This window comes from Felis catus, chromosome A2 (assembly GCF_018350175.1).
Source record: "Felis catus isolate Fca126 chromosome A2, F.catus_Fca126_mat1.0, whole genome shotgun sequence".
Taxonomy (NCBI): Eukaryota; Metazoa; Chordata; class Mammalia; order Carnivora; family Felidae; genus Felis; species Felis catus.
Window position 1 is genome coordinate 129476439 of NC_058369.1, and position 26180 is coordinate 129502618.

Sequence of the window (26180 nt, forward strand, 5' to 3'; positions counted from 1 at the left end):
CAAGCGGAAGAATTCCCCTCAGAAGAATCTCCAGGAAATAACAACAGCTAATGAACTGATCAAAAAGGATTTAAATAATATAACAGAAAGTGAATTTAGAATAATAGTCATAAAATTAATCGCTGGGCTTGAAAACAGTATACAGGACAGCAGAGAATCTCTTGCTACAGAGATCAAGGGACTAAGGAACAGTCACGAGGAGCTGAAAAACGCTTTAAACGAAATGCATAACAAAATGGAAACCACCACAGCTCGGCTTGAAGAGGCAGAGGAGAGAATAGGTGAACTAGAGGATAAAGTTATGGAAAAAGAGGAAGCTGAGAAAAAGAGAGATAAAAAAATCCAGGAGTATGAGGGGAAAATTAGAGAACTAAGTGATACACTAAAAAGAAATAATATACGCATAATTGGTATCCCAGAGGAGGAAGAGAGAGGGAAAGGTGCTGAAGGGGTACTTGAAGAAATAATAGCTGAGAACTTCCCTGAACTGGGGAAGGAAAAAGGCATTGAAATCCAAGAGGCACAGAGAACTCCCTTCAGACGTAACTTGAATCGATCTTCTGCACGACATATCATAGTGAAACTGGCAAAATACAAGGATAAAGAGAAAATTCTGAAAGCAGCAAGGGGTAAACGTGCCCTCACATACAAAGGGAGACCTATAAGACTCGTGACTGATCTCTCTTTTGAAACTTGGCAGGCCAGAAAGAATTGGCACGAGATTTTCAGGGTGCTAGACAGAAAAAATATGCAGCCGAGAATCCTTTACCCAGCAAGTCTGTCATTTAGAATAGAAGGAGAGATAAAGGTTTTCCCAAACAAACAAAAACTGAAGGAATTTGTCACCACTAAACCAGCCCTACAAGAGATCCTAAGGGGGACCCTGTGAGACAAAGTCCCAGAGACATCACTACAAGCATAAATCATACAGACATCACAATGACTCTCAACCCGTATCTTTCTATAATAACACTGAATGTAAATGGATTAAATGCACCAACCAAAAGACATAGGGTATCAGAATGGATAAAAAAACAAGACCCATCTATTTGCTGTCTACAAGAGACTCATTTTAGACCTGAGGACACCTTTAGATTGAGAGTGAGGGGATGGAGAACTATTTATCATGCGACTGGAAGCCAAAAGAAAGCTGGAGTAGCCATACTTATATCAGACAAACTAGACTTTAAATTAAAGGCTGTAGCAAGAGATGAAGAAGGACATTATATAATAGTTACAGGGTCTATCCATCAGGAAGAGCTAACAATTATAAATGTCTATGCGCCGAATACCGGAGCCCCCAAATATATAAAACAATTACTCATAAACATAAGCAATCTTATTGATAAGAATGTGGTAATTGCAGGGGACTTTAACACCCCACTTACAGAAATGGACAGATCATCTAGACACACGATCAATAAAGAAACAAGGGCCCTGAATGAGACATTGGATCAGATGGACTTGACAGATATATTTAGAACGCTGCATCCCAAAGCAACAGAATATACTTTCTTCTCGAGTGCACATGGAACATTCTCCAAGATAGATCACATACTGGGTCACAAAACAGCCATTCATAAGTTTACAAGAATTGAAATTATACCATGCATACTTTCAGACCACAATGCTATGAAGCTTGAAATCAACCACAGGAAAAAGTCTGGAAAACCTCCAAAGGCATGGAGGTTAAAGAACACCCTACTAACGAATGAGTGGGTCAACCAGGCAATTAGAGAAGAAATTAAAAAATATATGGAAACAAACGAAAATGAAAATACAACAATCCAAACGCTTTGGGACGCAGCGAAGGCAGTCCTGAGAGGAAAATACATTGCAATCCAGGCCTATCTCAAGAAACAAGAAAAATCCCAAATACAAAATCTAACAGCACACCTAAAGGAACTAGAAGCAGAACAGCAAAGGCAGCCTAAACCCAGCAGAAGAAGAGAAATAATAAAGATCAGAGCAGAAATAAACAATATAGAATCTAAAAAAACTGTAGAGCAGATCAACGAAACCAAGAGTTGGTTTTTTGAAAAAATAAACAAAATTGACAAACCTCTAGCCAGGCTTCTCAAAAAGAAAAGGGAGATGACCCAAATAGATAAAATCATGAATGAAAATGGAATGATTACAACCAATCCCTCAGAGATACAAACAATTATCAGGGAATACTATGAAAAATTATATGCCAACAAACTGGACAACCTGGAAGAAATGGACAAATTCCTGAACACCCACACTCTTCCAAAACTCAATCAGGAGGAAATAGAAAGCTTGAACAGACCCATAACCAGTGAAGAAATTGAATCGGTTATCAAAAATCTCCCAACAAATAAGAGTCCAGGACCAGATGGCTTCCCAGGGGAGTTCTACCAGACGTTTAAAGCAGAGATAATACCTATCCTTCTCAAGCTATTCCAAGAAATAGAAAGGGAAGGAAAACTTCCAGACTCATTCTATGAAGCCAGTATTACTTTGATTCCTAAACCTGACAGAGACCCAGTAAAAAAAGAGAACTACAGGCCAATATCCCTGATGAATATGGATGCAAAAATTCTCAATAAGATACTAGCAAATCGAATTCAATGGCATATAAAAAGAATTATTCACCATGATCAAGTGGGATTCATTCCTGGGATGCAGGGCTGGTTCAACATTCGCAAATCAATCAACGTGATACATCACATTAACAAAAAAAAAGAGAAGAACCATATGATCCTGTCAATCGATGCAGAAAAGGCCTTTGACAAAATCCAGCACCCTTTCTTAATAAAAACCCTTGAGAAAGTCGGGATAGAAGGAACATACTTAAAGATCATAAAAGCCATCTATGAAAAGCCCACAGCTAACATCATCCTCAACGGGGAAAAACTGAGAGCTTTTTCCCTGAGATCAGGAACACGACAAGGATGCCCACTCTCACCGCTGCTGTTTAACATAGTGCTGGAAGTTCTAGCATCAGCAATCAGACAACAAAAGGAAATCAAAGGCATCAAAATTGGCAAAGACGAAGTCAAGCTTTCGCTTTTTGCAGATGACATGATATTATACATGGAAAATCCGATAGACTCCACCAAAAGTCTACTAGAACTGATACAGGAATTCAGCAAAGTTGCAGGATACAAAATCAATGTACAGAAATCAGTTGCATTCTTATACACTAACAATGAAGCAACAGAAAGACAAATAAAGAAGCTGATCCCATTCACAATTGCACCAAGAAGCATAAAATACCTAGGAATAAATCTAACCAAAGATGTAAAGGATCTGTATGCTGAAAACTATAGAAAGCTTATGAAGGAAATTGAAGAAGATTTAAAGAAATGGAAAGACATTCCCTGCTCATGGATTGGAAAAATAAATATTGTCAAAATGTCAATACTACCCAAAGCTATCTACACATTCAATGCAATCCCAATCAAAATTGCACCAGCATTCTTCTCGAAACTAGAACAAGCAATCCTAAAATTCATATGGAACCACAAAAGGCCCCGAATAGCCAAAGGAATTTTGAAGAAGAAGACCAAAGCAGGAGGCATCACAATCCCAGACTTTAGCCTCTACTACAAAGCTGTCATCATCAAGACAGCATGGTATTGGCACAGAAACAGACACATAGACCAATGGAATAGAATAGAAACCCCAGAACTAGACCCACAAACGTATGGCCAACTCATCTTTGACAAAGCAGGAAAGAACATCCAATGGAAAAAAGACAGCCTCTTTAACAAATGGTGCTGGGAGAACTGGACAGCAACATGCAGAAGGTTGAAACTAGACCATTTTCTCACACCATTCACAAAAATAAACTCAAAATGGATAAAGGACCTAAATGTGAGACAGGAAACCATCAAAACCTTAGAGGAGAAAGCAGGAAAAGACCTCTCTGACCTCAGCCGTAGCAATCTCTTACTCGACACATCCCCAAAGGCAAGGGAATTAAAAGCAAAAGTGAATTACTGGGACCTTATGAAGATAAAAAGCTTCTGCACAGCAAAGGAAACAACCAACAAAACTAAAAGGCAACCAACGGAATGGGAAAAGATATTCGCAAATGACATATCGGACAAAGGGCTAGTATCCAAAATCTATAAAGAGCTCACCAAACTCCACACCCGAAAAACAAATAACCCAGTGAAGAAATGGGCAGAAAACATGAATAGACACTTCTCTAAAGAAGACATCCGGATGGCCAACAGGCACATGAAAAGATGTTCAGCGTCGCTCCTTATCAGGGAAATACAAATCAAAACCACACTCAGGTATCACCTCACGCCAGTCAGAGTGGCCAAAATGAACAAATCAGGAGACTCTAGATGCTGGAGAGGATGTGGAGAAACGGGAACCCTCTTGCACTGTTGGTGGGAATGCAAATTGGTGCAGCCGCTCTGGAAAGCAGTGTGGAGGTTCCTCAGAAAATTAAAAATAGACCTACCCTATGACCCAGCAATAGCACTGCTAGGAATTTATCCAAGGGATACAGGAGTACTGATGCATAGGGCCACTTGTACCCCAATGTTCATAGCAGCACTCTCAACAATAGCCAAATTATGGAAAGAGCCTAAATGTCCATCAACTGATGAATGGATAAAGAAATTGTGGTTTATATACACAATGGAATATTACGTGGCAATGAGAAAAAATGAAATATGGCCTTTTGTAGCAACGTGGATGGAACTGGAGAGTGTGATGCTAAGTGAAATAAGCCATACAGAGAAAGACAGATACCATATGGTTTCACTCTTATGTGGACCCTGAGAATTTAACAGGAACCCATGGGGGAGGGGAAGGAAAAAAAAAAACAGGTTAGAGTGGGAGAGAGCCAAAGTATAAGAGACTCTTAAAAACTGAGAACAAACTGAGGGTTGATGGGGGGTGGGAGGGAGGAGAGGGTGGGTGATGGGTATTGAGGAGGGCACCTTTTGGGATGAGCACTGGGTGTTGTATGGAAACTAATTTGTCAATAAATTTCATATTAAAAAAAAAATAAAAATAAAAAAAAAAATAAAAAAATAAAAAAATAAAAAAAAAAAAAAAAAAAAAAAAAAAAAAAAAAAAAAAAAAAAAAAAAAATAGTCTTTTTAAGATAAAATTGTCACACAATGGAAAACACATAATTAAATGCTTGTTGGTTTTTGGCAAGTGCATATAGCTGTGTAACCAAATTCCCATTAAAATATTATTCCAGAGGGATGCCTGGGTGGCTCAGTCAGTTAAGCATCTGACTTCAGCTCAGGTCATGATCTCGCGGTCAGTGGGTTCGAGCCCCATGTACAGCTCTGTGCTGACAGCTCAGAGCCTGGAGGCTACCTTGGATTCTGTCTCCCTCTCTCTCTGCCCCTCCCCAGCTCACACTCTCTTCTCTCTGTCTCTCAAAAATGATAAACATTAAAAAAATTTTTTTAATATTATTCCAGAAAGTTCTCTCGTGCTCCTTTTCACTCAGTTCCCTCCACCACTATCCCAGAGGAAACTGGTGTTCTGATTTGCTGTCACTAAATATTAGCTTTATTTGTTCCAGACCAGACCTTATTATAAATTGGAACATATATATGCTTTCTATAAGGATTCTTTCACTCAGCATGTTTCAAAATTTATTTTACATTATCAGTATTTTGTTATTTTTTATTGCAGACTATAATTTTATGATGCAAATATTCCACAGTTTGTGTATCCATTCACCTGTAGAAGCACTTCTGGCTGTGTCCAGTGCCAGGTCCTTATAACTAAGCTGCTTGAACATTTTTGTGCCCGTTTCTTGGTGAGCATATATTTTAATTTCTCTTGGGTAAATACCCCTTGGCCCACAGGGCATATGTGTGTTTACTTTTATTAAAATAACCTCTAGACCTTATCCAAAGTCGTTATACCATTTTATGTTGCCACTAGAAATATTTGAGAATTCCAATCGGTCTACATCCTTAGCTGTTTTTATCAGAATCTTTCATTTTAATGGTGGGTAGTCTTACTTTGAGTACTACTAGTATTCATTTGCATTTCCCTCATGATTAATGATATTGAGCACCTTTTCAGGTATTCACTGGCTATTTGTATAATCTTTAATGTTTTTTAAAAGTTCATGTATTTATTTTGAGAAGAAGCACAAGTGTGAGAGGAAAAGTAAGAGAGAGAGAGAGAATCCCAAGCAGGCTCCACACTGCCAGCATGGACCCCGATGTAGAGCTCAACATGGGGCTTGAACCCACGAACCATGAGATCATGACCTGAGCCAAAGTTGGGTGCTTAAACAACCGAATCACTCAGGTGCTCCTATTTGTATAATCCTTAATAAAGTGCCTGTTAAAATGTTTGTCCACATTTTATGGAGTCATTTGTACTGTTTATTGAATTGTGGGCATTCAAAGCTAGATAAATATTCGAAGGAAAGGACTACATTTTATGGACAGTTTCTCACTGAAACTAGTACAGGAGTGATAAAAATATTTACTACTTTTAATTTGAAATGTACACCCCTAAAAAAATAAACTCAACCTGGAACTTGAAACTTTGAAAGATTCTTCATATAAATATTGTGCCCACAGTTTACTATATTCTGCTATCCAAATAGTAAAGAACTTAATTCGCTTATTTTCTCATGGTTTGATAGAATTTTTGGGGGGAGGGGGTTGCTTTTGTTGATTACTTTTGCTGAAGAGAGCATAAGGGAGAGACAAGCAGCTTTTGGTGTCTTAGAGTGGACAGAGCCTGGGGTTATAATTTCATTGTGAGTATTAAAACCTTGGAAAGGAGAGATTGCAGTTAGGCTCCTCCATCCTTCAGAGGACTGGTGGTGTTGGTAGAAATCACCAGAGAAGCCCGGGAGTTCTTTGTGATAAAGGCATAGCAAAATAAAAAGATTTCGTTTTAAGTGAGATGTGCTAATGTTGACTGAATGTTTAATGGTAGCAGTCATACGCAGTGTTACGGGTGAGGCACACTTGAGGCAAGAGGTTTGACAATAACAAACGTGTAAGGCACTGATGCTCATTCAGTAGAGGCCACTTCTGAATAGAGGGCAGATCTGCTAGTTGGCTGGCATTCTCTTTTCCCTCTAAGAAGCCTGGATGACCAAGTAGGACAGTGATGTTCGGTGTTGCTGGTGAGCCTGAGCCTGAGGCGGTGCAACGTGAGAACTTGCACTTAACTAGGGCACTGGATCCTAGCTGTGCTGTTTACTTGCTTTTTGGTTTGGGGGAAGTCACTGAATCTTTCCAAGTCTCGGTTTCTTGAAGATGAGAATGATGATAGTGCTTATATCAGAACAATGTGTGAAAATTAGTGAGATGATAGATGTAAAAAACCTGGGACACAAATTAACACTCTGTACATGGCAGCTACTGTTATTTTTTCTGTTCACAGTAGTAGAAGTAGCAGCAGCAATGCTAGTACTCCAACCTTCAGGCGGATATAAACACCAAGCCTTTCCCAGCAATGTAGCCTTGGTGACAAAACATTTTTATCTTTCTCCTTCATTTGCACTTAGTTAGATAGAGATATACTGGTTCATCTAGATGCCTTTTTTCCTCCTCTAATATCCCAATCAGTTGCCATGGCCACACTTTCTTCCTAGCCCTCCTTGTCTTCCTTCCTTTCAGAAAAAATCAGCACTTAGAGAGTCAGCACCTGTGGTCATTGACTTGCATCCTCAGCAGGTTCCCATCCCTGAGGATCACAAAACCTGAGGGAAATGAAAAATTGTACCTTATCAGAAAAATGCAGAGGCTCTTGTCATAATACTGCCTTTAGGTTTGCAATTAAACCTGGCTCTAGGGGAGAGGGATGTTTCACAGGAACCAGGGACATTCTCCCTAGACAGGGCCGTGATTTTCTTGTTGAAAGCAAAGACAAAGAACTAAGAGCAGGTGCTTTGAGTGACCAAGAGGCAGGGAGAAGCTACTGTTCTCAGAGGCCTCTGCCCTCTTGGGCTTTGAGTTGTGACCTTGTTGAGCCTACTTCTGATGAACGGACCATATATGTATCTTTAAATGCCAAGGCATTAACCCTGTTACCTGCAGGTCTTGCTTGAAGTTTTGCTCAGCATGAGAGGTCCAGCAGCCTGAACACACATGTCAGAGGCCACACAATTCTGTCAGAGTCATACAGCCTTCAGGTGTATGTTCAAGCAGTGGAAGAAGAAGGGAGGTATATGGGCTTCTGCTTCCCACTCTTCCCCATGCTGGGGTCAGGATTGGTCTGTACCAAAAATGTTTGCTTGCTGATTCCTCTTGATTCAAAGAGACTTTTTAGTACAAAGCAAAACTTAAAAAAAAATCCAACCTGAGTTTATGATGGCTAATAAAAGAAGAGGTTAATTCAACAGGTTTCTTTCAATAAATAAAATGGCTAGTGCTAGTGAAATTGTGTTTTCTTTCTTTGTATCTTTTAAAAATGAAAATTTCTTTCAACATCTAATTATGTTTTATAGGTTCGAGAGCAGTAAATTTGCTGTTTCATTTAGTGACCCAGAATTTGCTATTATAGAATAAGAATGACTAAAAGAAAGAGACATTAATGTCAAATGAAGAAGAAAAGAGTAAATTACATGTTAATTTGGCCTTGAGCTTTCAATAGCTTTGCCGAAGGATTTTTGAGCTTAAGATAAAATAATAATTCAGTCATTAAACTAGTTCCCCTCTCCACTCTGTTTGCCCTGCATGGTGGTATGAGATCTACCAAAAGTGATAAAGTTGCATTAAAATATTCAATAAAGAATAATCTATCTGGAAACACCATACTCCAAGAAAATAATAATATTCCCAAAAATAGTAATTAAGGAAATAATGTCCTTGGAGTTAAGATGATCAAAATTTTACTTGATGTCACTGAATATTTTCTAGTCTGTGGCAATAAGAATATCAAGGAGAGCCCTTTTGGTTATGAAAACAGAAATGCACTTTGATGTCAGGGAATGATCTCATTCCATGAAAACATTGCATTAATGACCTTTCTTCTGAAAGGGGTGCTAGAGGCTTCTGGCTGACATGAGTCATTTATTCACAGGCACCTGGTGTGCCCAAGATAAGGAGACTTTTGAAGACAGTAGGAGTGAGACTGTAGCATGGGGAGATAGGAAGTGCCTGTGTCCTGCTTGAAGCTCTGTTGAGCCTCAGGTCCCCCTTCAGGTGGATTATCTTAAATCATAAAGAAATCCAGCATGTCTCTAGGATGTAAAGGGAACGGATTGCAACCCCTTTTATTTCTCTTCATCAACTTGTGATTCTAATCAGTCCTATGATTTTGTTTCACTTTGGTGTTCAGAAAATAATTTATTTTTTAAAAATCAATAGTGATTTATTTTTGAGATTGAGAGAGAGCAAGCCAGGAATGGGCAAAGAGGGAGGGGGACACAGGGCTTGATAGCACACACCATCAGATCATGACCCAAGCCGAAATCAAGAGACGCTTAACCAATGAGCCACCCGAGCTCCCAGAGAATAATTAATAAATGTACAGTGACAATTTCTTTTTAATTTTTTAATGTTTATTTTTGAGAGAGAGAGAGAGAGACAGAGTGCAAGCAGGGAAGGGGCAGAGAGAGGGAGACACAGAATCTGAAGCAGGCTCCAGGCTCGGAATTGTCAGCACAGAGCCCAATATGGGGCTCGAATTTACAAACTGCGAAATCGTGATCTGAGCCAAAGCCAGATACATAACCAACTGCACCACCCAGGTGTCACTACAGTGACAATTTTGGTTGCCACTGCTCTTTATCTTCAGAATTAAGTAAAAGTGTAACTCATTAGGAATATACCTGAAAAATACACACATAGCACTTAGGCTAGTTTCCATTGGTTCATGTTTTTGGAAAGAGTAGAGCTATATTTTGACTTTTAAAGTTTATTATAGAACACATTTATGCTTTTTGAATCTTTTATAAAACAAAAATAATCATAATTTTACCAGCAAGTAATAATATCTCTCACTATATCAGTGTATAGTCTTCTACTCTTTTGAGTTTTGTGTGTATATAGCCGTTTATTCAATAGCCCAAACACAGTGGAATAGGAACATGGTATCTTTAATTTTGTCTTCTATTACATATCTTGTAGATTATGTTGCTGAATTCTTTAACAAAAACTTGTGTAGATTCAAAACTTTTTGGTCACTTCCACTTAAAGCAAATAAACAACAAGTAAGAACAAAATGGACCATTGTCTTTAGTTGAAAATTCCTGTCTCATATCCCATGTAAAGCATTTTCTTGCCTTCATCTTCAACCAAGTTTCAGATGTAGGGCATGAGAAGAGGGTATGCTTTACTCTTTGCATTCTTTCTACTCCCTCACCATAGAGTGATAGATGTGTGGTCTGCTCAAATACCCCACCCTCTCATTTCTACACCTGGGAATTAGCATGGAAGTGTCGTCTACCTCTGGGCCAGAAAGAGGGAGATCAAATGGACTAGCTTCACTTAGTGGATGAACACTTCCTTTTGCCTGTGGAGCCTGCACTCCTGATGACTCTTTCAACTCCAATAATTATTTATTTATTTTTGCTTCCTCTTCCTCATTCTGTCCCTTACGTAGACTAAAAGTTGGGGTGGTTGAGGAGGGGAGCTAGTGGAGTGGTTGGAGTGGTACAGCTTACTTAGTTATCTCTTAAAAAACTATAAGGGAGGTTTCTGACACTTCTCATCGGTGTGTCTCTTTGGAAAGTGAAGTACTTGAAGCTACTTTGTCCACAATTTTTTATCCTAGCAGGTAATTTTTGATCCTAGGATTATAGAAAAAGCCCTACTTAACTGTTACTTTTACACAGAGGAAGTGAATCTGCTGCATTGAAACATGTTAGCATACTTTTCTGTTTTGCATTTTTTCACACATGCTCTTCTCCAGTCAGAGCAAGGCATCCTTTTCCCTAGAAGTTGTTATGTGTGTGGGGTGGGGGTGGTGTGGAAATGGGGGTGGTGCAACAAAGTGTTACAAGAATTCAGTGATTACCTTTTCAGCTTCTAACCTTCAAAATAGAATTTTACAACAAAACATCAGACTTGAAAGCCAGGCATAATATAGAGGGAATATTCTAATTAATTGTATTAAGAATCAAATTATAAGGACTCAGATTATAGGATGGCTTGCATACTATAATGATACAATCCGCCTTCACCTATGATGGTCACGGCATGAGAGACCAGGGCATGGTCAGGGCATGGGTTACTTTGGAAGAAATGCATTATGTTTATTTTGTAAAGAAAAGAACATGGTTTTGGAGATACACATTCCCTCCAACAGACCCCCTCAACTCTGGCTATATTACTATGCAAAATAGTAGTCAAGTCTGACATTCTTACAAAGTATGAGAGTCCTGTTATCTATAACTTCCTTGGTATTTGGAATATTTGAACTTTTTAATTTTGGCAACTACTGGAATTTATTTATTGTTTTATTTGCATCTCCCTTATTGTTAATGAGGTATAGCATATGATAACTATATTGGCCATTTGGTTTCCTCTTCTGTGAATTGTAGCTTCATAGACTTTCTCCATTGATTTGACCTTTTCTTATTGATTTGTAGTTCATTGATATTCTGAGTGAAAATCTTTTGACTATTATATATATTGCCAACTGTTCTTGCAGCCTTTAATATGTCTTTTAATTTTGTTTATGGAGTCTCTTGTCATGAGGAATGTTAAAATTTTGATACTGTCAAATTTATCAACCTATTACTTTCATTGATTATGCTGTTTGTGTCCTGTTTAAGAAGTTCTTTACTGTGTCAAGGTCATAAAAATAGTCTTCTGTAAGTTTCTTCTGAGGGTCTCAAAAGCTTTTTATTCTTTCAGTTTTGTTTTGTTTTGTTTTCATTTAGGTCTCCAAAATATCTCAATCTCATTTCAAAGTATACTTTTAAATAACAATCTAATTTTTTCCATATGGAAATCCAATTTATTTGTGGTATTTACTAAATATCTAACCTTTCTCCATGATACTTAGTTCCATTTCTACTTTATATGCCAGGTTTCTACACATTTTGGGGTCTATTTTGATGTTTGTTATTTTGTTCTAAATGTACATTTTTTCATAGTTTCATTATGAGTTATTCTACAACCTATGTATTATTTAATAGTGTGATTTTAGTCACACACATATTTTTAAATAGCTCTCTTATTGGCCATTTCTAATTTAATTGTCATGTAATAATAGGATACGGTCTGTAGAATGGCTATTTTAGGAAATTTGTTGAGACCTCCTTTATGGACTAATTTTTTGAAAAAATTATTATTTGCACTTGGAAATTAGTTGAATGTGGAGTTCAAAACATACCTAATAGATACAGCATGGTAATGTGTGGTATTCAAATCTTCTATAGCCATACTAGCTTTACAAACGCTCAATCTCAGTTTCTAAAAGATAATTTAAAATGTTCTACTTGGATGATGGGTTGAATTATTCCTTGTCATTCTGTCAGTTTTTGCCTTATATGTTTTGTATAGTAATGTTAGTTATGTAGAAGTCATAATTTTCGTATTTTCTATATGTATTATTCATTATTATACATTGTGTGCTTATCTTCAGTGAATTCATTTTTGCTGCTATTTTGTTTACCTTTGCAAGTTACCTGATGTGAAGTCACTTCTAGAATGCGGTTTCCCATTTCTGTCAATCTGGCCCCATGGGTTCCATCATTTCTGATCAGTTTTCATATTATCTTGTTGGCGTTTTGTCTTGGTTAATTACTTTAGTGTAGAATTATTTTTTCTTGTGGTTGACTCTCTTTTTCATCTATGGCCCTGTGTGAATTGTAAGCTTCTTAGTATATTCTCAGAGTCAGTCATTTGGTGGAATTTTTCAGGTCCTATATCAAGTTCTTCTTGGAAGCCTTTTGTGTCTCTCACTAATACACCTGCTGGAGCTGCTCCTGCACCAGGAGAGGTTTGGGCTGTTTGCTTGTATTCTCCTTTTCCACAGCTCTTCAACATCAGGATTTATATTTGCCTGTAATGGCTTGTAAACCATTTATCTGCAACCCCTGATTACCCCTATTCTATGTGTCCTGTTATTTCTAGCACCTGAGTTTTGAAGCTCTTTTCAGTTTTATGTTTACTTATGTATTTTCAGTTGAAAATTTTAGTTTTTAAATACATTTTTTAAATGTATCTTTACTATATTTCTCCTTAAATTTCTACATGACTGTGTTTGTGTGTATGAGTGTGTAGACGGTAGGAGACGATAATTCCAGTAAGTTAATTCTGCTAAATTAACCACATATACACAAATATATGAGGATTTTTTTTTGTTTTTAGTATAAGATTAGGAATAATGTCTTAAATACATGAGATTACATATTTTTTCTCATTTAAGTATTAATTCTTCTGGTCATAGACATAATCTAAAATAAATTTTATCTAAAATAAAATAGTGGCTTACTAGTACATAGAAGAGGTAAAAATGTTTATATTTATAATTTCCCCATTGATAGTTTTACTTTATTAATTGCTACTATATATTGGGGTGCCTGGGTGGCTAAGTTGGTTAAGTGTCCGACCTCAGCTCAGGTCATGATATCGTGGTTCATGGGTTCGGGCCCCGCATTGGACTCTGTGCTGACAGCTCAGAGCCTGGAGCCTGCTTCAGATTCTGTGTCCCCCTCTATCTCTCTGCCCCTTCGCCACTCATGCTCTGTCTCTCTCTCTCTCAAAAATAAACATTTAAAAAATACCTAAAAAAAATTGCTACTATATGCAATGCTACAATAAAAATACTTTCTACTTATTATTACATATTTGCATTTTTAACATATACAGTAGATAGCTAAAAATAAAATTTCTTAGTTGTAATGTATGTATTTTATTTTACTTCATTTTAATAGATATGTAGATTTATTCTGGGTTTTTTTTCTATATAATTTACAATCCCAGTCAACAACATTGATATTGTCAGTTTCTCTACATCCTTTCAGCATTATTGGGTATTATGGCAGCTTTTTTAAAAAACTGAAGTATATGACATAAAATATCACATTATTTTCAGATGTATAACATAGTGACTAAATAATTGTATGCATTATAAAATGTTCACCATATTAAGTGTAGTTACCATCTGTCACCGTACAAAGTTATTATAATATTATTGACTATAATTCTTGTGCTGTACTTTTCATCCCTGTGACTTAGTTATTTTATAACTGGAAGTTTGTACCTTTAATACCTTTCATTTATTTTGTGCCTTCGCCCTCACCACCTCCACTCGAGCAACCATAAATTTGTTCTTTGTAATTATGAGCCTGATTCTGTTTTTGCTTATTTGTTCATTTGTTTTGTTTTTTACATTCTACATGTAGGTAAAATTATAGGTCTTTTTCTGTCTGACTTATTCCACTTAGCATAATACCTTCCAGGTCCATTTGTGTTGTCATAAATGGCAACATTTCATTCTTTCTCATGGCTGACTGATATTCCATTGTGTATGTGTGTGCATCCACATATTCTTTACTCATCTTTTGATGGACATGTAGGTTCCTTCCATATCTTGGTTATTGTAAATAATGCTGAAATGAACATTGGGGTGCATATATCTGTTGAAATAAGTGATTTTATATTCTTTGGTATTTACCAAGAAGTGGTATTTATATTCTTTGCTAGTTACCAAGAAGTGGTATATATATTCCTTGGTATTTACCAAGGAGTGGAATCAGTGGAATTTATAGTATTTCTATTTTAAAATTTTTGAGGAAAGGTCATATTGTTTTCACAGTGGCTGTGCTAATTTACATTCCCATAATCAGTACACAAAGATTCCCTTTTCTTCACATCCTTGCCAACACTTGTTATTTCTTGTTTTGTTGATACTAGCCAATCTGACAGATACATGGTGATATCTTATTGTAGTTGTGATTTATATCTCCCTGATGAGTGATATTAAGCATCTTTTCATGTGCCTGCTAACTATCTCTATGTCTTCCTTAGAAATATGTCTTTTCAGGTATTCTGCCCATTTTTTAATGAGACTGATTTTTTTTTTTTGCTATTGAGTTGTATGAGTTCTTGATATATTTTGGAAACTAATGCCTTATCAAATGTATCATTTGCAAATATTCTATCCTACTCAGTAGGTTGCCTTTTCATTTTATTAGTGGTTTCTTTGTGAAAAATGTTTTAGTTTCACAAAGTACCAATTGTTTATGCTGTTGTTTGCCTTGCTTGAGGTGACATATCAAGAAAATTATTTCTGAAGCTGATTTTGGCTACTTATGATGTTTTGTGTTTCCATATTTTACGATTATTTTTTCTAGTTCTTTGAAAATTTCTAGTGATATTTTAAGAGGAATGGATTGCATTAAATCTGTAAATTTGACTAGGATGGATATTTTTACAACATTAATTTTTCCAATCCATAAGCATAGTATATCCTTTCATTTATTTGTGTTGTCTTCAATTTCTTTCATCAATGTCTTATAGTTTTCAGAATACGATTTTTTACCTCCTTGGTTAAACTTATTCTTACCTTTTTATTCTTTTTTTTTAACGTTTATTTAGTTTTGAAACAGGGAGAGACAGAGCATGAACAGGGGAGGGTCAGAGAGAGAGGGAGACACAGAATCTGAAACAGGCTCCAGGCTCTGAGCAGTCAGCACAGAGCCTGACACGGGGCTTGAACTCACGGACGGCGAGATCATGACCTGAGCCGAAGTCGGATGCTTAACCAACTGAGCCACCCAAGCACCCCATTTATTCTTTTTGATGCAAGTGTAGGTGGCTTTCTTTATTTGTCTTTCTGCTAATTATTTTGTGTAGAAATGCAACAGATTTCTTTGTAATTTTATATCTTGAAAATTTGCTGAGTTAATTTATTCTAATTTATTACTTTAATGTTATTATATTTTATTTTTCTAATTCATTTATTAGTTCTAAGAGCATTTTTGCTAAGTTTTTAGGGGTTTCTATATATAATATCGTGTCATCTGCAAATAGTGAAAGTTTTACTTCTTCCTTACCAATATGGATGCCTTTTATTTATCTTTCTTGTCTGATTGCTATGGCTATGACTTCCAGTACTGTATTCAATACAACTGGCAAGATGGACATCCTTAGCTTGTCCCTGATCTTAGAGGAAAAGCTTTCTCCTTTTCACCATTGAGTATGACATTAGCTGTGGGTTTGTCATATATCATCTTTATTATGTTCCTTCTAAACTCGCTTTGTTGAAAATTTTTATCATGAATAGATGTTGAACTTTGTCAAATGATTTTTATTCCTCTTTGAGATGACCATATTTTTTTTAATCTCTTTTTTTGTGAGTGTGATGTATCACTTTGATTGATTTGTGGATACTGCACCCCTGGAATAAATCCCACTTGATAGTGGTGAATGATCCTTCTAATGTATTGTCAAATTTGGTTTGCTGATATTTTTATGAGGTCTTTTGTGTCTGTATTTATCAAGGATATTGATCTGTAATTTTGTTGTTGTTGTGCCTTTGGTTTTAGTATCAGAATAATGCTGGCCCCATAGAATAAATTTGAAGCATTCCTTCTATTTTTTGGAATAATTTGAGAAGAGTAGGCATTAACTTATCTTTAAGTGTCTGATAGAATTTACCTATGAAGTCTTCTGGTCCTGGACTTTTGTTTGTTGGGAGTTTTTAAATTATCATTTCAATTTTTTTTTTAATTTTTTTTTCAACGTTTTTTATTTATTTTTGGGACAGAGAGAGACAGAGCATGAATGGGGGAGGGGCAGAGAGAGAGGGAGACACAGAATCGGAAACAGGCTCCAGGCTCCGAGCCATCAGCCCAGAGCCTGACACGGGGCTCGAACTCACGGACCGCGAGATCGTGACCTGGCTGAAGTCGGACGCTTAACCGACTGCGCCACCCAGGCGCCCCGTCATTTCAATTTTAGTAGTAGTAATCAGTGTGTTGAGATTTTCTGTTTTCCTGATTCCGTCTTGGAAGATTATATGTTTCTAAGACCCATGTCTTCCAGGTTGTCCAATTTTTTGGTGCAAATTTTTTTGTGCTGTTCTGATAATCCTTTTATTTCTGTGGTATAACTTGTATCTTCTCTTTCATTTCTGATATTTGGGTTCTGATTTTTTCTGGATTGTTGTTCTTACAGTTCTTAATATTTATCAGTCTTAAAGGTAGAATATGGTTTCAATTAGCATTTCCCTGGCTACCTGTGGGATCAGGTAACTATTTCATAAAAATCATTTGGATTTCTTTCTTTTACTTTTTAAATCTTTTTTTAAATTTCTTTTTTAAATTTACATCCAAGTTAGCATATAATGCAACAATTTCAGGAGTAGATTCCTTGATGCCCCTTACCCATTTAGCCATCCGCCCTCCTACAACCCCTCTAGTAATCTTCTGTTTGTTCTCCATATTTAAGAGTCTCTTATGTTTGTCCCCTCCCTGTTTTTATATTATTTTTTCTTCCTTTCCCTTGTGTTCATCTGTTTTGTATCTTAAAGTCCTCATATCAGTGAAGTCATGTGATATTTGTCTTTCTCTAATTTCGTTTAGCATAATACCCTCTAGTTCCATCATTTGGATTTCTTTTCTTCTGATTTCTCTGTATTCTTGCCCCTTGATAATTTTCTTTTAATTCATTAGTCACTGCAGATGACATTGAAGATGTTCATATAGTCAAATATATATTTTTATTTGATTAAATCTGGGTTTTGTATGTAAGATGTTGTTTCTAATACTATTTATTCAAAGACAGATACCATATGTTTTCACTCTTATGTGGATCCTGAGAAACTTAACAGAAGACCATGGGGGAGGGGAAGGAAAAAAAAGGGAGGGAGCCAAACCATAAGAGACTCTTAAAAACTGAGAACAAACTGAGGGTTGATGGGGAGTAGGAGGGGGTGGTGAGTGATGGGTATTGAGGAGGGCACCTGTTGGGATGAGCACTGGGTGTTGTATGGAAACCAATTTGACAATAAATTTCATCTTAAAAAATACTATTTATTCAGATATAAAACTTTTGTAATTTGATTCTTTTGAATCTAACTTTTTAACTTAATATATATAAGTTGTTAAGAGTCTTTTTTGGTCACACAGCTGATTGTGTTGGCATCTTTTTTTTTTTTTAAATGGGAAAGTTGACACTGACTAACAATACTTGGTGCTATCAAAGTAAATCATTTATTTTATCTGAATAAAGTTAATCTTGTATCCTTTTTATCCCTCCCTCCCCCATATTTTTTTCTTATCATAGAAGTCTGGAGTTACATCATATTGTTTTCCAATTTAGGCTCTGGCCTAAATCTGCAAGTCAATAAGAGTCCTCTAAATTAAATTCTCCACCTTACTAAGAGTAGTGGTTCTTAAACTAGCCTACATCAGAATTATCCAAATGCTTATTAAAACACAAATTGCTGGACTACATACCTGTAGTTAACAATTTACCAGATTTAGCATAGGGTCAGATAATTTCCATGTCCAATAAATTCTCAATGATGGTGAGGCTGCTTTCCTAGAGACCACACTTTGAGAACTATTAGCTTGGGAAAATGGCCTTTAACTTCACAGTCACCCAGAGAGCTGTTAAAGATTTGGGGGTTTAAGTCCTACCTCAGATCAATTAAATTAGCTTCCAATTTAGATAATGTTTCCTTGGCTCTATCCTGAGGACAAAGTCCACAGTCAGCTCTTAAATGTGGGGGTGGGGAGTGGCCTCCTTATCTCACCTTTTTGGAAGATAGTTTTGTAATGAGTTATTCTGGACATCATTGCATTTTTTACCCTTGTTCTTTATAGCTATCACTTCTTTTTTTTTTTTTTTTTGATATAATTTATTGTCAAATTGGCTAACATACACTGTGTAAAGGGTGCTCTTGGTTTTGGGGGTAGATTCCCGTGGTTCACTGCTTACATAAAACTCCCAGTGCTCAAGTGCTCATCCCAACAAGTGCTCTCGTCAATGCCCATCATCCATTTTCCCCTCTCTCCCACCCCTCATCCACCCTCAGTTTGTTCTCTGTATTTAAGAGTATTTTATGGTTTGCCTCCCTCCCTCTCTGTTTGTAACTATTTGTCTCCCTATCGCTTCCCCCATGGTCATCAGTTAAGTTTCTCAAGATCCACATATGAGTGAAAACATATCTGTCCTTCTCTGACATATTTCACTCAGCATAATACTTTCCAGTTCCATCCATATTACTGCAAATGGCATGATTTCATTCTTTCTCATTGCCAAGTAGTATCCCATTGTATATGTAAACCACATCTTCTTTATCCATTCATCAGTTGATGGAGATTTGGGTTCTTTCCATAATTTGGCTATTGTTTAAAGCATTGCTATAAACATTGGGGTACATGTGCCCCTATGCATCATCACTCATGTATCCCTTAGATAAATTCCTAGTAGTGCTATGGCTGGGTTGTAGGGTAGTTCTATTTTTAATTTTTTGAGGAACCTCCACACTATTTTCCAGAGCATCTGCACCAGTTTGCATTCCCACCAACAGTGCATGCTAATAGATTAGAAGAATAATTATTGTTAAAATGTCAATACTACCAACGCAATCTACACATTCAATGCAATCCGAATAAAAATTGCACCAGCATTTTGCTCAAAACTAGAATAAACAATCCTAAAATTTGTTTGGAACCACAAAAGACCCCAAATAGCCAAAGTAATAAAACCAAAGCAGGAGGCATCACAATCCCAGACTTTAGCCTCTATTACAAATCTGTAATCATCAAGACAGTATGGTATTGGCACAAAAACAGACACATAGATCAATGCAATAGAAAAGAGAATTCAGAGTTGGACCCACAAATGTATGGCCAACTGATCTTTGACAAAGCAGGAAAGAGTATCCAATGGATAAAAGACGGTCTCTTTGGCAAATTGTGCTGGGAGAGCTGGATAGCAACATGTAGAAGAATGAAATTAGACCACTTTCTTATACCATACACAAAAATACAGTTATTACTTCTAAATGCAGAGTTTCACATTTCTAAATTTCTAAATTGCAGAGTTTCACAATTTTGATACTCTTCTATACCTGTTTTAGAATGTGGAGTGCTTTGCTCTGGTTTACGAACTCATGAGTCCATCTGCTATTTTTAAAAAATGTCTCTTTAGTATTTATGTTGAGACTTGGATAAGGAATAATAAAAACACATAATTATAGTTGCATGAGTAGGTATGTTATTAGTAGCTCTTTACGGGTAAGTAAATTGAGTCTCCAAGGAAGCAAGTAAAATATTCAAGATCTTACATTGAGTATGATTATGAGTCCCAGTTGGTTACACAGACAGTGTGGCTCCAGGTGGGTACATTGAATTATCATAGTAAACCTCGATTTATTCTTAGGGTGTGCTGGTTCATAACTTCCTTGGGAGCTTCCAGGTGTAATCTGAAACTGGAAGCCAAACTTAGAGGGCAAGGAGAGACCAAAGTAAGAGGCAGTCTACTCTTGGTTGGTAGGTGGTGGTTTTAACAAACAAATGGAATTTACACATGAGGGATGTCTTAGGTGGCAGCAACATGAGTGGGTCCCTGTACCCACCTGCCAAATCTTAAAGATTTATGTAGAGGCTTTAATGAATTTAGTTAGTAAACTCTTCAGGTGTTCTCAATACCACATCACTATCTCAAGGTTATGTCCTGGTAGCAATCTCTGGGAGGGGGAAGATCAAGCAGAAACCACCTTCCAAGGACAGGGAAGAAGATGAGGAACCTCCAAGTACCCAGTTCAGCTCACAGGTTATCCAGGTCACGATTTTTAAAGTCTTCATAAAAACCTTCCCCAATAAGATAAACTGTCAGAATGATCTATTTCTCACTCATATGAATCTACTTACTGGGTAGCAGCAAACTAAACAGGAGAACCACCTCCTTGATTCTAACCAGGGAGGTCCTTCTTGGTGGGTTCACTGAATGGGGCCAAGAAAGAGACAAGTGTTCTTAAAATGTATACCAATAGATTTAAGATACAATCGACTTATATCTTCCAGAAATTTCTCAGCATTTCTGTTCCACTGATAATACCTTCTTTAGATTCCTAGCATAATTACAGAGTTACATTTCTTCTTAGGTCTTTTCCATTGCTGTGTGGTATATTGAGATAGAATAAGGCTAAAACTGTGTTGAGTTCATCAACCTGAAAGGTTGAATTTGAATTTCTGGTATTCTACAACAAATAGCTCTGTGACCTTGAAATAACTTTATCTTATTTGGCTTGACTTTTTTATTCTGAAACGTAACAATTTGAAATAGGTAATTTAAAAAATTATTTCTAATTCTAACATTATAAAATGCAATGATATATCTCCAAGTATGACAAGTTAAATCTTTTATCAACAATGAACTGTTCCCATAACATTAGTCTCAGGTTACTTACGTGTCTCATTATACTGATTTGTTGTGATCATGCAATAATTTCTCAGTACCCAAAAGAACAATCTGTTTACCTGGTTTTTATAAAAACATTAGAGAAAGTAGAAATCACTCCCAAACCCAAACCAAAATGGGATGGCGGGGAAGGAAAGAGAGAGAGAGAGAGAGGGAGGGTTGGTGAGAGAGAGAAAGAGAATGAATGAGAATATGAATCTCTGATCTTGAGGTCCTGTTAAACAAATGAGAAAACAAAGAATTCCAGCTGACTGTATTTCAATTCTATTGGAATTTATTAATGCATATATAAAGTGTTTTGTGGTGCATAGTTAGAATTGCTATATCTATGTCATACATTACCAGGGTGACTGCTATTACCAGAATACATTACATTATAAACCTCTCTCCTGTTTCCAGGGAGATGAACTGACAGTGGCATACAGATGTCTCCAATGGCAGGCAATGTTTCTTTTTGTTTAAAATACTTTGTGAAAGAATCCACAGTTAAGAGAGCACTTCTAAGCATATTCACCTATGAGGACATACACTTAACAGATCCGAACTTGACTATAGATATAGAGAGAGAAGGTGTTCATTTCATTAATGGCTGAGTAGTTGAGGAACTTAGAGAAAAAATTCAAATATAACTGCCTTAATCACCTTCCAAGATACATGCATTCTCAAGTAATTATGTCATATATTTCTGATGTCTAAGGACAACTATTTTAAAAATTCTGCATGTTTTCTGTAATTTGCAAAGTAGGGAATATATTTTGTACAGTGGCAAAACATATTCCCTTGAAAGTTAGCTGCTTATTTTAAGAACATTTTCCTTAAAATAAGTAACAAACTGATGTAGTAAGCAATTTGGAGATTACATCAGAATTAAAATTTAAAATAGTTGTCAATATTAATTCCTTTTGTTGTGTATTCATTTTTTTAAGTGGCTGAAACTTTGTATCTATGGCTTCACTATTAAATTTTATTAAATAACAGTTCAATAAATAAGGTCATGAGGTCTTAGTTTGGGTCCCTGTAAAGTAAACTTTGAGACAGAGATTTACATACAATAAGTTTATTAGGTGAATATTCTCAGAAACAACACCTGTGAGGGAGTAGAAAAGGCAGGATGGGCAGTACGAGAATCTGAACTGTGATATGGCAGCAAAAAAGACCTTGGCCAAGTCCACAGGGAGCTCTGGAGCTAGCATGGCCCTTCAGACCTATGAATCAAGGCAAGGGGGCCATGTCTTTGTACCCTGCATGGACCAGTCACTGCATGTGGTCTACCCTGCAGAAGGGAGGGGATGCAACCTTAGGTGAGGCAGCTAACTTCTGCAAGAGGTGACTTCTGAATATTTTGTTTAGGAGTAATTAGTATGACAGGTATAGCATAAGAGAACCAGAGTTTTAGACTTTTCACAAATTATAGCTGTCATGGGAGAAATATTATAGCTAGTATGAATATTAGATGGGAATGGTGAATTTCCTTTGAGTAATTACACTTAAGTATGAAAATGTATTCTAAAATTATGTGTATATAGAATATGCTTTTCCTAAGGAACTTGAAGTTTAAGTCATCAAATTTGTTTGAATCAAGATGTTTCTTGTAATGGGATAACTAAGAATAAATATGCAATCTGAGTAGAGAACATAAGTGACTGTAAGGAATGAATATGAATATATGTAGATCTTTTCACTGCACGTTTGCAGAGGACATCTTATATTCTGTGTACACTATGTACGTTTATAAGGACTTTGTTGTCGTTGTTAGCTTGACCTAGTATTAATTTGACTAAAGCAGTGTATATGCATATATCCAGAATCCAACCCTGTCTTTCAAGTCCATACTGTCTTTCAATTCCATACTCTGGGATAAAACCTGTGATCTCTTGACTGGATCATTGCAGTAGCCTTTTACATAGTCCCCACATCCTTGATGTGTTTCAGCACATCAGCCTGCATAGTATTATTAAAATGTAAGATGATGCAACTACTTTTGCTTAAAAGCGTCTCCTGGCTTCTGATCTTGCTCAGTAAAAGCAGAAGTCATCACAATAGCTTCCAGGGGCCTACATGTTGTGACTGTTGACTTCTGTTCCTACTCTGCTATTACTTGCTCTGCTCTGAGCACACTGGTGTTTTTGTTATTTCCTGAACATGCTGCCTCTCAGCAGATTTGCACTTGCCATTTTCTCTGTCTGGAATGCCCTTTCTCCAGATAATTGCATGGCTTGCTTCCTCACTTCCTTTAAATACTTACTCAAAAATTTTCTGAGTGATTATTCCTGAATATCCTACCTAAAACTTCAAGAATCTTTTCCTGCCCTATCATGCTCAACTCTTTTCTTTCTCTACTTAACATTATTTATTAGTATATATTTTACTTACTCTCTTTGCTTATTGTCTGTCTGTCCTACTGAAATAAAAATCCCATGAAGGCTCAGATTTTTTGTCTTTTTCTTTTATCCCTCCAGCCATAGTGTCAAAAACTAATACTTGGCACATAATAGGCACTCAGTAAATTTTTACTGACTGAAAGAAGGTTTAGATGACAAATGTGAATATACAGTTAGGAATTTTACACAGTTGGTCCCCAGTCTCAAGTTGCTATAAGACATAGCTAACACAGGAAGGAATAAGAAAAGAATTTCTATGAGGCCTACCTTTCCTGCTTCCTCCAGAGAGCAAGAGTTTTCAGAACAGTAAGAAAACTTAATTAGTCTTGATTATGCTCTGGGCCTTCCTACATGAGTCAACAAGAAAGCTTGAAGGAGAAGTAGCTCTCCAGAATCACAGACTCATTTATGCCCAACTGTTAATCTGAGAGACAACACTGTTTTCCCATGGGTGTCAACAAAAAGAAACTTAGGGCTAGTGAGAAGAATAAAAATGTCACGCTGGTTATTAAGAAACTGTATCCTGTTCTCTTTTTTTTTTTTTGCAAAGTAACCATTACCTAGTTCCAGTTTAAAATGGGACAACAAACTCCAAGACTAATTTAAGAGATTAGTTCTAGGTTAAACCCAAAGTCTGCTTTCTATAAACTACTCTCTGTAGTCAATATCTAACAAATGTTTCATTTGTAGCATGAATATAACAAAAATTAGTATAAGGTTGTAAGAGAGATGCTTTAGGATATCAACTTGTTTTGAAAAGTGTGTTGAAAGTTGTTTTTCAGTTTGCATTAAAAATTGGGGCACCTGGGTGGCTCAGTGGCTCAGTCAGTTAAGCGTCTGACTTTGGCTCAGGTCATGATCTCACAGTTAGTGAGTTCTAGCCCCACCTTGGCTTTGTGCTGACAGCTCAGAGCCTGGAGCCTGTTTCAGATTCTGTCTCCCCACCCCCCTGCTCTTTGCCCCTCCCCGGCTCACACTCTGTCTCTCTCTGTGTCTCAAAAATAAATAAACATTTAAAAAATTACTTTTTGTAACACCGTTGAATGTCAAATGCAAAGCTTACTTCTTGCATGTGACTTCAGTCACTTTTATAAATCTCACATGATCTGTGCTGTCAGATGTCAGCTCTCCCCCTAGTATGCTTCTAGAACAAGCACAGCATCAGAAAGGTTGTGTCTAACTGCTGGTAGGCCTTTTGAGGCATAATAAGAAGTTGAGAACAAAGAGCATGGCTATCAGCTATATAAGGCTCATGTGAGCTCTCCCTTCTCTGTGTATTATCCATAACCATTGTAGTTACAATCATCTCAGGACTATAACAATGAGGCATTCCAAACAAATGTCGTGAGCACCACAGGCATTAACCAGCCTGTGGCCTCTTTCTTCATGATCACTTTGGATTCTTTTCCAAAACTATCCAATATAGCGCCCCCTCCCATGTCTATGCTGACAGGAAAGCCTAAGAGATGGCTTATAGCGCAGTTCTTCTCAGTCCTGAATACTAAACATGGAGCATGCCGCTTATCCTTTTTAGTCTCAGCAAAGCCTCGGAAAAACCAGAATAGCTTATGGCCCATTAGAATGCAGGTGGTATAGGATGCTAAGCACCTCATCACTGTGGCTAAGTACCCAGGAGCAAAATCATGACTTATACATTTTCCAGTCTTCCTTGGCTACAGAATTTTGAAGTTTGGGGGCTTGACAGAAATTGGATTTGGATAAGCACAGACGCTGACACAGTATTCAGATACTCCAAATATTCAGTTGCATGACCAGTCCCTCTTCTTCTCTCATGAAGGGTGTATAAGAAGACCAACAAGCCAGATGTTTTTTTTTTTTTTTTATGTATGGATTTATTCAAAATAGAATTTATTACAAATGGGATTTCAATGCTCAAGGGTGGCACTGATGCAGGGTGGCCCACTGTGTCTCTGCTATTGCCTGTGAGCATGTCCTATTCTGTGGACACTGCTGTCGCACCCTAATAGTCTGCATAGATTGAGGGCCGTCAGTGCCTGAAAAGAATGGAGCCCACCATGACCAAGCACTGGCTGCTTGAGGCCTTCTAAGCCTGAGAGCATTGCAGGCAGACATTTGCCAGTCAGAAGCTAAAGAGGGTGGATGCTTTCCATTTTTCATCTACTCAGCCATCATAAGAGTTACCACCTCCATGTGGAATGCCTCCATGTGTCCCAAGAGAAAGTAAACATTTCACCCAATCTCATGACTCTTTGTCAACATGACTGCAGAATCTTACTGTTTGAAAGGATTCGTTGGCATGGTTTTGTTTGTTTGTTTGCTTGTTTGTTTTTGTTAATGTTTTACCATTAAATAAACAAGATCTAATGTAGCAAAATGAGCTCATCTTAAGTATTTGAATCTCAAGCCAGGGGTGACTGAAAGCCGTCTGCCTCTTCCTGGAGCATCTATCTGTTCTCCAGCAAGTCCCAGATTGTATGAGTGGAGCCACAAAACCTTGTTC

At 37.0% G+C, this 26180-nt stretch overlaps 1 long non-coding RNA gene across 3 annotated transcripts in view; it reads left to right on the plus strand.

The window, feature by feature from the left end:
• Positions 1-26180, plus strand: part of LOC123384158 — a 224279-nt gene that overhangs the window by 69825 nt on the left and 128274 nt on the right. Inside the window, exon 4 of one of the 3 annotated variants that reach the window (XR_006594874.1) lies at positions 5641-5767. The exons of the other annotated variants lie outside the window; for them this stretch is intronic. This is a non-coding gene — a long non-coding RNA (uncharacterized LOC123384158). The remainder of the gene's footprint in view (positions 1-5640; positions 5768-26180) is intronic. 3 annotated transcript variants of the gene reach the window in all.